The sequence below is a fragment of the Argiope bruennichi genome, chromosome 6 (assembly GCF_947563725.1).
Source record: "Argiope bruennichi chromosome 6, qqArgBrue1.1, whole genome shotgun sequence".
In the NCBI taxonomy this organism is placed as follows: Eukaryota; Metazoa; Arthropoda; class Arachnida; order Araneae; family Araneidae; genus Argiope; species Argiope bruennichi.
Window position 1 is genome coordinate 71,264,141 of NC_079156.1, and position 13,712 is coordinate 71,277,852.

Consider the following 13,712-nt stretch of genomic DNA (forward strand, 5'->3'; position numbering starts at 1 on the left):
ATTTTGTATTAATAACTATTTTCTGTTTCTCTTTTAAATTCTCTATTTACTTTTAAAATAAATAATGTATTCATTATTATTACAATTATTTTTATTTTACTATAGTCTTAGCAAGTGTGACTTGTATGAAAATGGTTTTTTTTTTTTTCATTTTTTTTTTCCATTTATACATTTTATTGCGAATTCATTTGCAGTTAATGTGTTATACAGAAAAACATTGTTTATATGTTTCTTATTTATGTGTCATTTCATCACAATCCACATTCACAACAGTTTTAAAAATAAAAGTTTGTTGTTTATATATATATATAAAAAAAACCAACAAGAATTTGTTCATACACATAAAATTCACAATATTTCTTTCTGTCATTATTATTTGCTCGTAATAAGAAGGCTCTTTCATGACTTTGAAATTTTCAAGTTGATAAGTAAATAAAACAAATTGTATCAGGCTAATTTAATTGATAATGAAGAATACTGAGAGGAGTTATTTCTTATTCTTTTAATGATATATTAAAGAAAAAATATTTAAAACTTATTTTGCTATCTCTATATTAAAAATTTGGTCCATATTCTCCATATAAAAAATTAAAACTTATTTTGTTTTGTCAATTAAGAAAAATATTTAACAAGTTTAATTTAGTCCATAATAAAAAAGTTACTGATAATCAGAATGTGAGATGAAGATTTAAGATTTTTTTAATTAAATGCCTATCTGCATCTTTATAAATCATATCTAATTTGTTTATTAGATATACAGGGTGTTTATAAATTCCCGGACCCATTTTGATGTTTAATAACTCATAAAATAATAAAGATATAAACACACTTATGGCATTTATTGATGGAATAACTCATATATTTTCCTTTTCAGGTTTGAATATTTTTACTTTTGTAAATATCGTCTACGCGTGTGGTTAATTTCAGATAATTTCATTTTCTAGTCTAAATATCTGTATTTTTCTAAATATTGTCTGCTTATTAATTGCATTTTTCTCTCTTTTGTTTTTGGCAACTATTGCAATGTTATGTTTACTTTTGATGTGTTTGTTCTATGTAGTACTTTTGTATGTGATGTTTTATTCGAGCGGATATTAAGGAGAATGCATACACCACAAGAGAAAGCACAGATTTTATGAGGGTTCATAGAAATGAAATCGATAGTGCAAGCACAGAGAAATTTCAGAAGAATTTACCAAAAAGATCCTCCATCCAAAAACAGCATCTTGCGGTGGAAAAAGAATTTTCTAGAAATTGGAAGTATCAAAGATAAGAAACGTTCCAGACGTCCTTGCACAAGTGATTTTGATGTTGAGCGTGTCAGAGAGACATTTTTACACAATCCTAGAATATCTGTGAGATCAGCGGCAACAGAATTGGATATGCCAATTTCGATGGTGTATATAGTTATTAAGAAAAAATTAAGACTGCATTCATACAAAGTTCAAATTGTTCAAGTTTTGGAACCGAACGATAGGCCTAGGAGGATGGCCTTTGCAACAGATATGCTAAGGAAGATAGAAGATGCTGCTGATTTTCTGAGAGCATAATGTTCTCCGATGAAGCATCCTTTCATGTTTCTGGCATCGTTAATCGCCATAATGTGCGCAAATGGCTCTGTGGATGCCGACATGCTTGCCGCTACCTGGAGTGAAATTGACTATCGACTTGATATTCTCCGTGCGACGAAGGGGGCACACGTGGAAGTTCATTGACAAGGGTCATGAAACTTTTTGAGTCTATTTAACCATTTATGTTATTAATTTAAATCTATCTTTACTATTTTATGAGTTATTAAACATCAAAATGGGTCCGGGACTTTATAAACACCCTGTATAATTAGAGTATGATTTTCTTCACTTTTATGAAAAAGTTTGATTTTAAAATTTAATTTTTTTCAGTATTATTTTTTCAGTGTCATACTAGTACTGTCTGAAAAACTATTGTTTTAAAAATTTTATATTAGCAGCATTAAATTTGTCATAAAAATTTATTTCTTAAAATTTTGCTTGTGCATCTTTTTATTTATATTCTTTATTTTGCATCAATTCTTTAAAAGACTTTGAAAAATTTTGGGTAGCCAGATGACATCATTGTGATAAAAAAAAAATTCATTGTATAATTAACTAAAAAAACTCACTGTATAAACTCATTGCAAAGCAGAAATTTCATTATTTTGTAACTAAGATTTGTTTTGAAACAGAAATAAATACAGTTTTTAGAATAATCAGTAAGGCAAGTACTATTTGGGAATGTAATACTTCACATGAAAGTCAATAATTTTATTTACCAAATAATCAATTTGTTAATCACAGATAATGATAGTATTGTAACAGGAGACACTACAATAAGGTTTGAAGTCACATAGTATATCCAAATAACAAAATGGCTGCAAATAGCAGCATTAAAGCATTCACATACCATAACGAAAAATTCGTGCATTTACTCATCCTATCAGGGAACAATCTACCATTATCATACTTCCCAGAGAGGCAAGAACATGCTTAGTGAACTTTTCTCACCCCTGTCCTCAAAACAATATGGTACTTTGTATTGATAGAGGGGTGAGAAATGCCCCTTGATGGACAAAAGATTTCATAATGAGAAGAGCTGGATATTGTAGTCATTGGTTCCCCATGGAGACAAAACACAAGTCTTGTTTGCATCACTTTCTAAAGCCATATAAAAACATAATAACACACTCTGGGCAACAATATCTATATCAATGACAGTAAATAGAGCTACATTCCCTTAGCTGCAGATTAGTACTCTTTGAAAAGCATCACAAAAGAACTACACAGGAAGGAGTGCCTTCTCAGATAATAAGCTGTGCCTCAAAAGGGATTTGGATTTAATTGATCAAGTTGTTTTTTTCATCGAAAAGAATATCTTAGTAATGATTTTTATTATTAAAGAAAGGAAATTATGTTGATTGTTGAGGATATATATAGTAAAGGACCCCTTAATAAGAGGAAAAATGTAATTGACAAATATTATAATTCTTTTCATTTTGAATAGTTCTAAAATGAATATTTGCTTCGTTTTTTACAAAATTCGAATATTTACTCAGCTTTCCACATGAATATATCAGAAAAAGAAGATTGGCCATGGATAAAAATCAGGAATATGTCTTGCAACAATGACTGCCTTTTTGATATACAAATGAATTTTATAGATTGATATAAAGACCCCTCTCCAAATTAAAATTTTCATTTTGTTGTTATAGTTTCTCAAAATAAAAATAATGACAGTGTTTAAAGCATTAAATTGTTGTATATTATGTTACTAAGCATTTTTGGTCACATTACTTCACAATGAAATTATATTTTGATTGACATTTTTTTTTTTTTTTTTTTTTTTTTTTTTTTTACATAATTTACTCAGTTCTCATTCACCAATAAATACTAGATGCTCTCATTGATATTTTAAATGTCAAAATTGATCAATGTCTTTAGGTCGATATTTTGACAGTTACAGTATAGTGTATATAAGATGCTTTATGTTCATGTAAGTAAAACTAAATTCACAGACAAGAATCAAGTAAAATATTAAAAAGTATTAAAATTTAATATTCTATTTTGAATTATTTTTTTGTAATCTTAGTTTAGTTTCTAGTATATATAAAATACCCAAAAAGAATAGGAAAGTTAAAATAAATTAATAATTCTAAGTGTATATTTTAAGGATACTTTGTTTCTTCAAAATACTCTTTCCCTTTATATAAAATCCTCTTCCAACGTATTTTTCATTTTTGGAATGGTTTCTAATTTTTTTTGTGTGTGGATGGGTGGTGGCATCCAAGTTTTGCAGTGAATTTTCTTCACTTTTTTCTATTGTTTCGTTGTTAATTTTTTAAACCTAGATCTCAGCTTTGCAAACAAAAGAAAATTTACAGAACTAAGTCCGAAACGTTATAATACATTTAAAAATGTATTTTTGAAATTGCATTTGAACAACCCAATAACTTATGGCACACCTAATTAGGCAGGTTACAAATTTTGTTGCATTGCTATGCATCTGCTGTTAATAAACAAAATTGTTTGAAATGATCATTTGATGATGATTAGACATTTAAAGAATGATTTGTAAGAATCAAAATCTCTATATCTGGATTATGTAGTGTTGGTACTATCTTTAGCATTTGGACTGATTAAAACAACCCTTTCCATATGCTTGTTGCAGCATCAGAAATATTTTAGTAAAGACTTTTCCCAAGTTAACAAAAACTTTTATACAAAATCATTGCTTTTCCATTTTGAAACTATAATTGAACATAGAACACACAAAGTCGGAGAGAACAAGGCTGTATGCACAGCCCCACCCTTTTTTTAAGGGAAAGATTATTAAGATTACTTTAACGGAACTCTCTTTAAAACCTACTCTATTTTTTGAAAAATATTTTTAATTTTGAAAAATGATTAGATAATGACAATTTAGTAGTATTAACAGTTATATGCATCTATGTATATTAAAAGAACCTATCTCATGACAGTATATGTTATTACACTTCATTGGGTAATTTGTTACATTCAATATCTCAGCAGTAAAAGCAATATATATATATATATATATATATATATATATATATATATATATATATATATATATATATATATATATATATATATATATATAACCAATCTTAAGTAAGAAAAAGTTTTAAAACGAAACTAAAATGAAAACGAAACAAAAACAGTTTCGAAATCGCAACTAAAATTTATAACCTATTTAAACTAAAACCAAAAAAAGAACTTCATAGTATTTAGAGAGCTCAATTGCAGCTACTTCTAAAACACAGATGAATTGATACAAAAGTATTAGAATCAAGTTAATAGGAAAAACAAAAAATCAAAAAAATTATAAAAAATATAAAAAAAGAATCCGGCCTGAAGATTTTTTCAAGGGTCACCCTCAGGCAGGGATTCAAAGAAAGGGATTTTTTCTGTGAGGAAAAACAGACATTGTCTAAAAATGATTCCTCGTGACCCGAAAATCCCCTGAAATTATGCTCAAGAGATATACCATTTTAACAGTTATTAACTTTTTGTATAGTTTAATTTATTTATTAAAATGAAAATATATCTCCCAAACGCCAAAAACAAGGAATTCTCGAAAAAGTAAATATGATCTGAAAATTCTTAAATTTCTGTTAAAATGGTATATCTCTTGAGCATAATTTCAGGGGATTTTCGGGTCACGAGGAATCATTTTTAGACAATGTCTGTTTTTCCTCACAGAAAAAAGCCCTTTCTTTGAATCCCTGCCTGAGGGTGACCCTTGAAAAAGTCTTCAGGCCGGATTCTTTTTTTATATTTTTTATAATTTTTTTGATTTTTTTTTTTTTCCTATTAACTTGATTCTAATACTTTTGTATATATATATATATATATTCATTATTTTTTTACTATTTGGTAGGTTGCATCAAACAACAATAGGTCCATGTATTTTATTTATAATGCACTTGATTTCATTAATTTTTTTCTAAAATAGAGATTAGCCCTTTTCGATGTTTACACTTCACTAAGGGGTGGCGCGCAGAAATATGAACTGTTATTATGCCTTCTAATTCAAGGGTAAATCTGAGTTCGCACTATTGCTTCATGTACGCACGTTTTCCTTTTTATCTTTCCTCTCATCACTTTTTGACGAAATTAACACCTCCTGAGGCATGCGCAAAAGTGCGGAAGATCTGAGAATAAGCAGTATGATTTTTACTGCATTTTTTTTTTTTTTTAATTGTGTAAAATTCCAGCCAGATATAGTCAAAAGATATAGATATGTCAAAATTTAGACTTTCTTATTAGAAAGACTATGATATATTTTTTGAAACATTGAAATCCATTTTCTATTCATCTGTAAAAATCCATCGGAATTTTTTATAGACAACGTTAGGTATAAACAATTTTGGATCTAAAATAAAAACGATTATTCATTAATGTAATTTATAAACATCATTTTTGAGAGACTTTAAAAATTAATAACATTTATTTATATTATTTATTTAAGAATCCTGAAACTAGTTAAATTAGAAAATGATGTTGTTGTTATCGTGTGACAAGTGCAATAAAAAATAAGGGGGTAAAGGGAGAGAGAGGGACAATTAGATTGGGTCGAAAGCATGTAGAACAGTTTGCAGCTTTATCGGAATAAAGAATAGCCCTGGTGCAGTCAATGTCTATTTTGAAGAGGGCTGAAATAATAGAACGGCAGCTAAAAATACGCTCCGGATCCAGCTGCACATCTGGACAGTGTCTCCATAGAGGCTGAAGCCATCGGGCATGATCCTCATGCCCCTCAGGTGTCCTGTTCTGAGTCTTGCAATTGTGGCTGTGATGTCTCTTTCATAATTTAGATTTGTCAGGGAGAATTTCTTGCGATTGGTATAGAACCTCTGTCTTTCCATGGCATAAGCATCCAGAGCATTAGTAGATAGAGGAGTGGGATTCATTGCTCTGGCCTCCTTGGCAAGAGTGTCGGCCTGCTCGTTTCCCTCAATGCCCACGTGGGCTGGGATCCATTGCAAGGTGCACGACTTCTTCATTGCCGCAATAGGGAAAAGAAGAGCATTAATATTCTGGGAAAGCCCTGTCTTTCCTCCCTGAATAGTCTGTAAAGCGGATTCGCAGTCTGAGAAGATTACGATCCCATCAGACGGAATCTGCGTTGTCTGCGCAATGATTTCGGAAGTCCCTACGAGTAATATTCCAAAATCTTGGTCAATTTTTAATTGAATAAAATCCTGTGTTAAAATTCCAAAAATGTTGTTGCAATTCATTTTTTCCCAGGTAAATTTGGTGGCTCTAGGGAAAATAGTTTGTGGAATTCTAACCGATGAACATAAATACACAGATTTTTACTTTTACGTATACAAAGTGTAAAATAAATGTAATCGTCAAAACATTCGAACCCGATATTCTGACGAATCTTTATGTATCAGATCTACCTGAGTTCGAAAAAGGAATACATTTTTAGGAAATACCTGTCCGTCTGTCTGTGACAAATATAACTCAAAAATGCTTTGAGCTAGACGAATGAATTTTGTTATACGGTCTTCACACCATATTTGTAAATATCAGACAAATTTTATGCTAAGTCCATTCAGTGGAAGTCTATCTGTATGGTTGTTCGAATATAAGATAACATGATAATTACAAGACAAAAAGAACTAGATGGATAAATTTTGGTACATGGATTTAAATTTATGATGCAGACTCTATCAAATTTTGAGCCAAATCCAACAACGGATTAACCGTCTGTCTGCCTGTATTTTCAGAAACATATAAAAGCGATAACTTAAAAATGCAATTACAAAAATATTTGATACGTAATTTTGTGTCAAATGTTTGCTTCACCCGTTTTATATAATGCGTTTGAAACCCAAATTCGATTTGTCGGTACTTTTAACCGCATGCCAGGGATTAATCTCCAAAAACACTCGCCAAGGATCAGACAATAGATTCAATAGAAATGTTAAATTAACATCAAAAGGTTAATATTTCGTAACTATTGTACGTTCAGTATTATAAAAGGCATTCTCTGGGATGACACATTTATTTGAGAGTATGTGAGAAAATTTTGAGGAAACTACTCTCTCTCTCTCTCTGTTTTTTAATTATGAACAGAAAAAGAAATGTTTGAAATGCAAATTGCATATATGGCTTTGAAGTTATTATTATTAATATTTTGACTGCTTGTGGGTAATGTTTTTTGTTTTAATAATTTATATATAATTTTTGTTGCACTCTCATTTTTGAGGTGACAAGCTATTACTGCATCTAAAAAATGTCTTTTTATGCTCTACAGAATCAATTCGATGAAATCGAATCACTTCCGTTTTAATTATAGGATTTTATTACAAACAATATCGGTTATATGTGTTTAAAATTAAATTCTCGTGAAATATATAAATCAGTTTGGACGTAATACAAATTTCACAATATTATATTTGAGCATATTGGAGAAGAAGAATTCTGTTGAACATATTTGGGACAGTAGAAAATTAAATCCATTTGACACACTTCCTTGGCTGTCCATTGATCTTTGGCCTTTCACCCAGAACATCAATTAGGGTGTTAATTAAGACTACAAAGCGAAATTCTCTAGCTAATAAGACCTTTAGACCATATGAAGCTTTTTAATGCCCCATGAAAGCTCACTTGATTACATTGGCACTCAACCAAAGAATTGGTTAATTACAAGAGGAATAGTTTCTTGTTTCTTGAATAAATCAAACTTCTGTGTAGAATTTATCTAATCAAGGAATTAATATTTATCTTAACCTCACAGAGCACAATAATGGTAATCTGCATCGCTTGTGATTTTAAAAATTCCAAAAGTAGCGAACCAATTCTTAAATTTCACGGTTTGGCTTTTCAACAAGGAAGGCCAGTATCAACTTTTAAATGTCCGAATGTCAATTAAAATGCAATTAAAAGTTAAGCAAATTTAATATATTTTTCAAATTTTTCTTTCGAAAATATCGCTTTACAAAAATTATTTTTGCACTGTTTTAGAATTTAAAAAATTACATTTTCAGTGACTATAATTTTATTTATGGGTATTTTTTCTCTCTAATTTATACAAAATTTTAAAAATTTGATTTGATATATAATCTATAATAGCGTTTTTTATTATGATGATGAAATTCATTCTAATTTCATAATTCAATCAAATATTTTAATGTGTGATTTGCTGATTTGCCCCTGTTAAAATCAAAATAAAAAATTGTTTTCTAATAACATGAATTCTGAAATTGAATTTTCGTTTCCCCTTTTATTTTTTTCATTTGAATATACATTTTTTTTTGTAGCACACTGATTTCACTATATTCATATTTTTAATTTTATCAAATAACAAAACGAAATTTTAAATAAATGTATTTCCATAATAATAAATTCACAATCAGAAAAGCGAAATTTTAATGAATGAATTGGTCGCCAAAAGCAATTAGCTAATTAACAGATTATTGTTTGATTTAAAATGGCAATTTCTTTAAAATTCTGAATAAAAAGTGAAATTTAGAATAAAAAAAACTAAGATTAAAATTCATTGTTAAAATTTGTTTTTCTTAAATATCTTATTACCGTTTGCATAGAATTATTTTCATATTTATTTAAAAATAAAATGGGGTAGTTAGTATAGGGTAAAATTAAATTAAATTTTAAAAATTCCTTTTAGTTTCTCGGTTATTAATCTGAAAATGTCATCTACTTGGAATTGTATTACATTAAAAAAATAGTGAAATTTGGAAGTGTACTCCAAAATAGCTTTCACGTATCTTCAAGTAGTGACGCTGAAATCATTAATTTTTTTCAATTATATTAGCGTTAAATAATTTATACGCATTGATAATGTAAGAGGTGTTAACTGGTTATAAAAATTTTGATCTTACTAATTTTAAGTGGTGCTAGAAGTTTCTATATCTTACTAATTTTTACATAACTTTCATCATTAGTGATCATTTTTGGAGTATTCTTCATTCAAAAATTTAAAATAGTTAATAATTTAGATAGGTATAAAAATGATATGTAATATCTTTCAGCTGTTTTAAACAACTCCCAAGTCGTAAATAATCAATAAAATGATGAAAATCACTGTAGAAGTTTTCTGTACTTTTCCCTGAGGAGTCGCTATAAAAAGAAACACGGAGACGTTTTCCATTAGCAGTGTATCGTCTTTCAAAATCCCAGAGGATCTAGTATACTAGATACCAGACTCTTTACTGAAAGTATGCCATTCATATTTAATACACATCTAGTTGAAAACTGCTTTGATAAATAAGAGAAGATTTATCGATTTGAAAAGAATTGTGGTAAGCCATTGATTGTGCACAAACATTTTCAAATGTTCGAATGGTCCATAAGAAGCTCAATCAAAGAAATTGGTTGAGAATAAAATAAAATAAACAATAAAATAAAATATGATTCTATGTATTTCTGTTTTCTTTTCTTTTGTTTATCGTATTTAAGAAACAATGTTTCAAGAAATAATTTTATTTAAAAACAGTTACTATAAATGAAAACGATTTTAAAGGATTCGTATTTAATCAAGATTCGTAAACAAGAAATGATATTTGATTTTAATTGAACAATTTTTCTTGAAACATAGTCATTATAAATGAAAACGATTTTAAAAGATTCAAATTTAATCAAGATTCGCAAACGAGAAATGATGTTTAACTTAGAATATTTGAATTATTGAAGTCACGGAAAAAATAATTTGAATCTTCTCTTTCGATGTTAGTTCATGTTTTTCTTTTTGATTGTGTTTTAAAAAATAATGCATCATAAAATAATTAACAAAAAAAATCATTGTGAATAAAAAAGACTTCAAACGATTTGGGTTCATTATAGATTCCCAAGTAAGAGATAATGTTTTATATGAAATATTTAAACTACTAAATTTGATGAGAATAAAATCTGAATATTTTTTGTCATATTTTTACCTATATTTATTTTCGTGCTTTCAAATAATTTCTTCATTAAAATATTCAAAATTTATAATAAAATTATTATAAACGAAATTTTTTTGAAAATACCTTTTACTTTCTGTATAAAAAGTATTGTAATCGTCAAAAAATTGGAACTTGAGATTTTGACGAATCTTTATGTCTCAGATTTCCCTGAGCTTGAAAAACATATTTAAAGAAATGTCTGTTTGTCTTTCCGTTTTTTTGCTTGTGATAATGATAACTCAAAACACGCTTAGAGCTAAACGGATGAAATTTGCTATGCGGTTTTTACATCAAATTTCTAGAATTCTGTCAAATTTTGAGCAAAATGTGTTCAGAGGAATTCTATTTATTCGGCTATTCGAATATAATGTAACATTATAACTACAAAACGTATACAGCTAGATGGATGAAATTCGGTACATAGATTTTACTAGACATCTTTAAACGTTTCAACTAAATCCAACAAGGGGTTGATCACCTGGTAATCTGTACTTTCAGAAGCATGTAAACGTGGCGGTTACTGGAAAACGCAAAGAGTTAAATATATCAAATGTGGCATGTGATTTTGTTATTTTATATGTAGTTTGGCGTCAAATTTTTGTTTCAGTCGGTTGGGAAAAGCGCGTCTAAAATACAAATCTGATTTTCGGATGCTATTAATTGTATGCCAGGGATTAATCGCAAAAAAAAAAAAAAAAAAAAAAAAAAAAACTCGCCAAGGATCTCACAAAAGATTTAGTAAAAGCGCTATATTGAAGCCGAAAGTTAATATTTCGTAACTACTGTAAACCAGTGCCATGTAAAGAACTCTCTGGGATAACATCTTTATCAAGGAGTATGGCAAGATCATTCCCACTGGTATAATCTATAATCATAAAGAAGAAACAATATTTTTCATGAAATAACTAAACTGTGAAGTACTAAAAGGAAGATGGGCAAATTCTAGCTTAGAGTTATTTCATGGGCCTCAATCAAAGATCACATGCCAAATTTCATCCATCTAGCTCAAAGCTTTTTTTGAGTTATCTTTGTCAGAGACAGAAAGACTGACGGACATTTTCCAAAAATGTGTTTTTCGAACTCAAGGAGGCCTAAAACGTAGAGAATCGTCAAAATCTTGAGTTCGAATTTTTTGACGATTACTATACTTTCTCCACATTATGGATACGAGAAGCTAGAAATGGAAGAAAGAAATAAAATAGAAAAGAATTGAAAATCTCTCATCTATATAAATAGTTTTCTAAAGGTAAACTCTAACATATTTTATATCTAGTTTATCCTAAATATTTAGTTTTTCTAAAGGAAAACTATATATTTAGGTTATTTATGAAAACAGATTTGGTTTCTGTCACATTCAGTTATATCTCATTAGATAAAACATTTTCACTTTTTGCCAAATGTTTCCTCTCTATATTGAAGCAATATTCTATTAAAAACAATGCAAATATTAACTACTTTTTTTCTAATAGTATAAAATTGAAATAGAATTTAAACTTTTTATGAAAATTTGGAAATATATTTTTATTATTTGATTGCTATTTTTAAATGATAATATTTAGAGTTTATAATTCCTGCTAGTGTGGTGTGGAAGTTTGGAGGGGGATGCCAGCTCACGTGTCGTCCCCGTCATCTGGTTGCGAATCAAAATTACGAGGTCCGTCCCAAAAAAGCCCTAGTGTTGCTTTTAAATGGAACTTGAATATAATTAAACTAACTAGAGTTTATAATTATTTTTCATGCACTTTATTAACTTAGACTTTATTATTCATTTATTATTAACTTATTATTTTACACTTTATTAATTTTTTTCACTTTATAAAAAAAATCCAAATTTAAAACTACAAAAACCAAGTGGAAAAAAGATAGGAACATCAAAAATATTATAATCCGCTTTTTGAAATTTTAACTCAACTCAGAATAAAAAGTCAGAAAAAAAAGCAGACATCAGTATGTTGACGATTTCGTCGCTTATACATCAGAATCTGAATAAATGAATACAAAATATTTCAAATCCTTTCGGATTCCTTGTATGTAAAATAAGAGCGAAAAAAGAACACAGAATTTTACGATATTCAAAGTGAAATCTTCAGATCAAGATGTTGCCTGAGGTTGAAATATTTCGAGACTGGCGTTATAAATTTTTCACTACCTGTGTCAGCGGATGAGGGAAAAATCGTTGTCTTTCGTTTTATCGAGCATTATTGCATAAAAATTCATTTTAACGTAAAAAAGTTTTTATTTTTATTTTTATTTATTTATTTATTTATTGCTTGTCTGCGTATGTGTGTTGCAAGTTTCGTCTGCGATTATAATATTTTACTTATGTTGGTTATCAGAAATACTTTTACCAGTTATGCTTCGAATGCATGCATTTTTAATATTAGAATGGAACCTTATTGTAACTGCGTTAGAATAAATGAAAAATGCTGTTACAAAAAGATAATTTTAAAAAAATTGATAACTTTGAAAGTAGTTTTTCATTGCCTTTGTTTTGGCAATCAGATTTTCTTTTCCATCGTTAATCCACTGTGGAATCCCTAAATTCCACTGTAAAATATTTATTCTTGATTAGCCGCCTTTGGCGTCCAATTGATTTGCCTTTTAATTAAATCCTTAGAAATAACGTTTAATTAAATCCTTTTTCCATAACTTAATGCTCATCGTTCATTCAAGAAAATATTTTTGAGCTTAAAATTGTGAATATTTTATATTGTGATATCAAAGCCATATTATTTTAATGGCCTTACACTTGTTCTGTTCGTTGTGTGCATGAACCATCCTAATATTAAAATGATGTGTTTGCATAGTGTTATTAAAAATGTAACTGCCTATATATTCGGTCTTCTAATGTTTGAGGTAATATTAATTTCATTTCTTTATTTTTCCTACACAGATATTAAATAAAATCTTTTTTTTTTCCTTTAGGTTTCAATAATAGAAAAAATTGTTTTAAAATATTTGATAAAACAATGAAAACGGTTTGAATTTCAGTTCAATAATGCAATTGTCAAAGATTATGAAAAAAAAAATTATTTTTAAAAATTACCGAAATTTATAAAAATTTGCCAATTTTTAAAATTGATATCTTTTAAAATGTATTTTTTCAAATTCAAAATCATTTAAAAAATAGTTACAATAATATTTCCAGAGTTATCTTAGGGAAAATGTTGAAATCTCATCTTATTTTTATTTAATTAAAATTCTAGCAAAAATTTCAAAAAAAAAAAAAAAAAAAAAAAAAGCTTTTTAGCATACATTT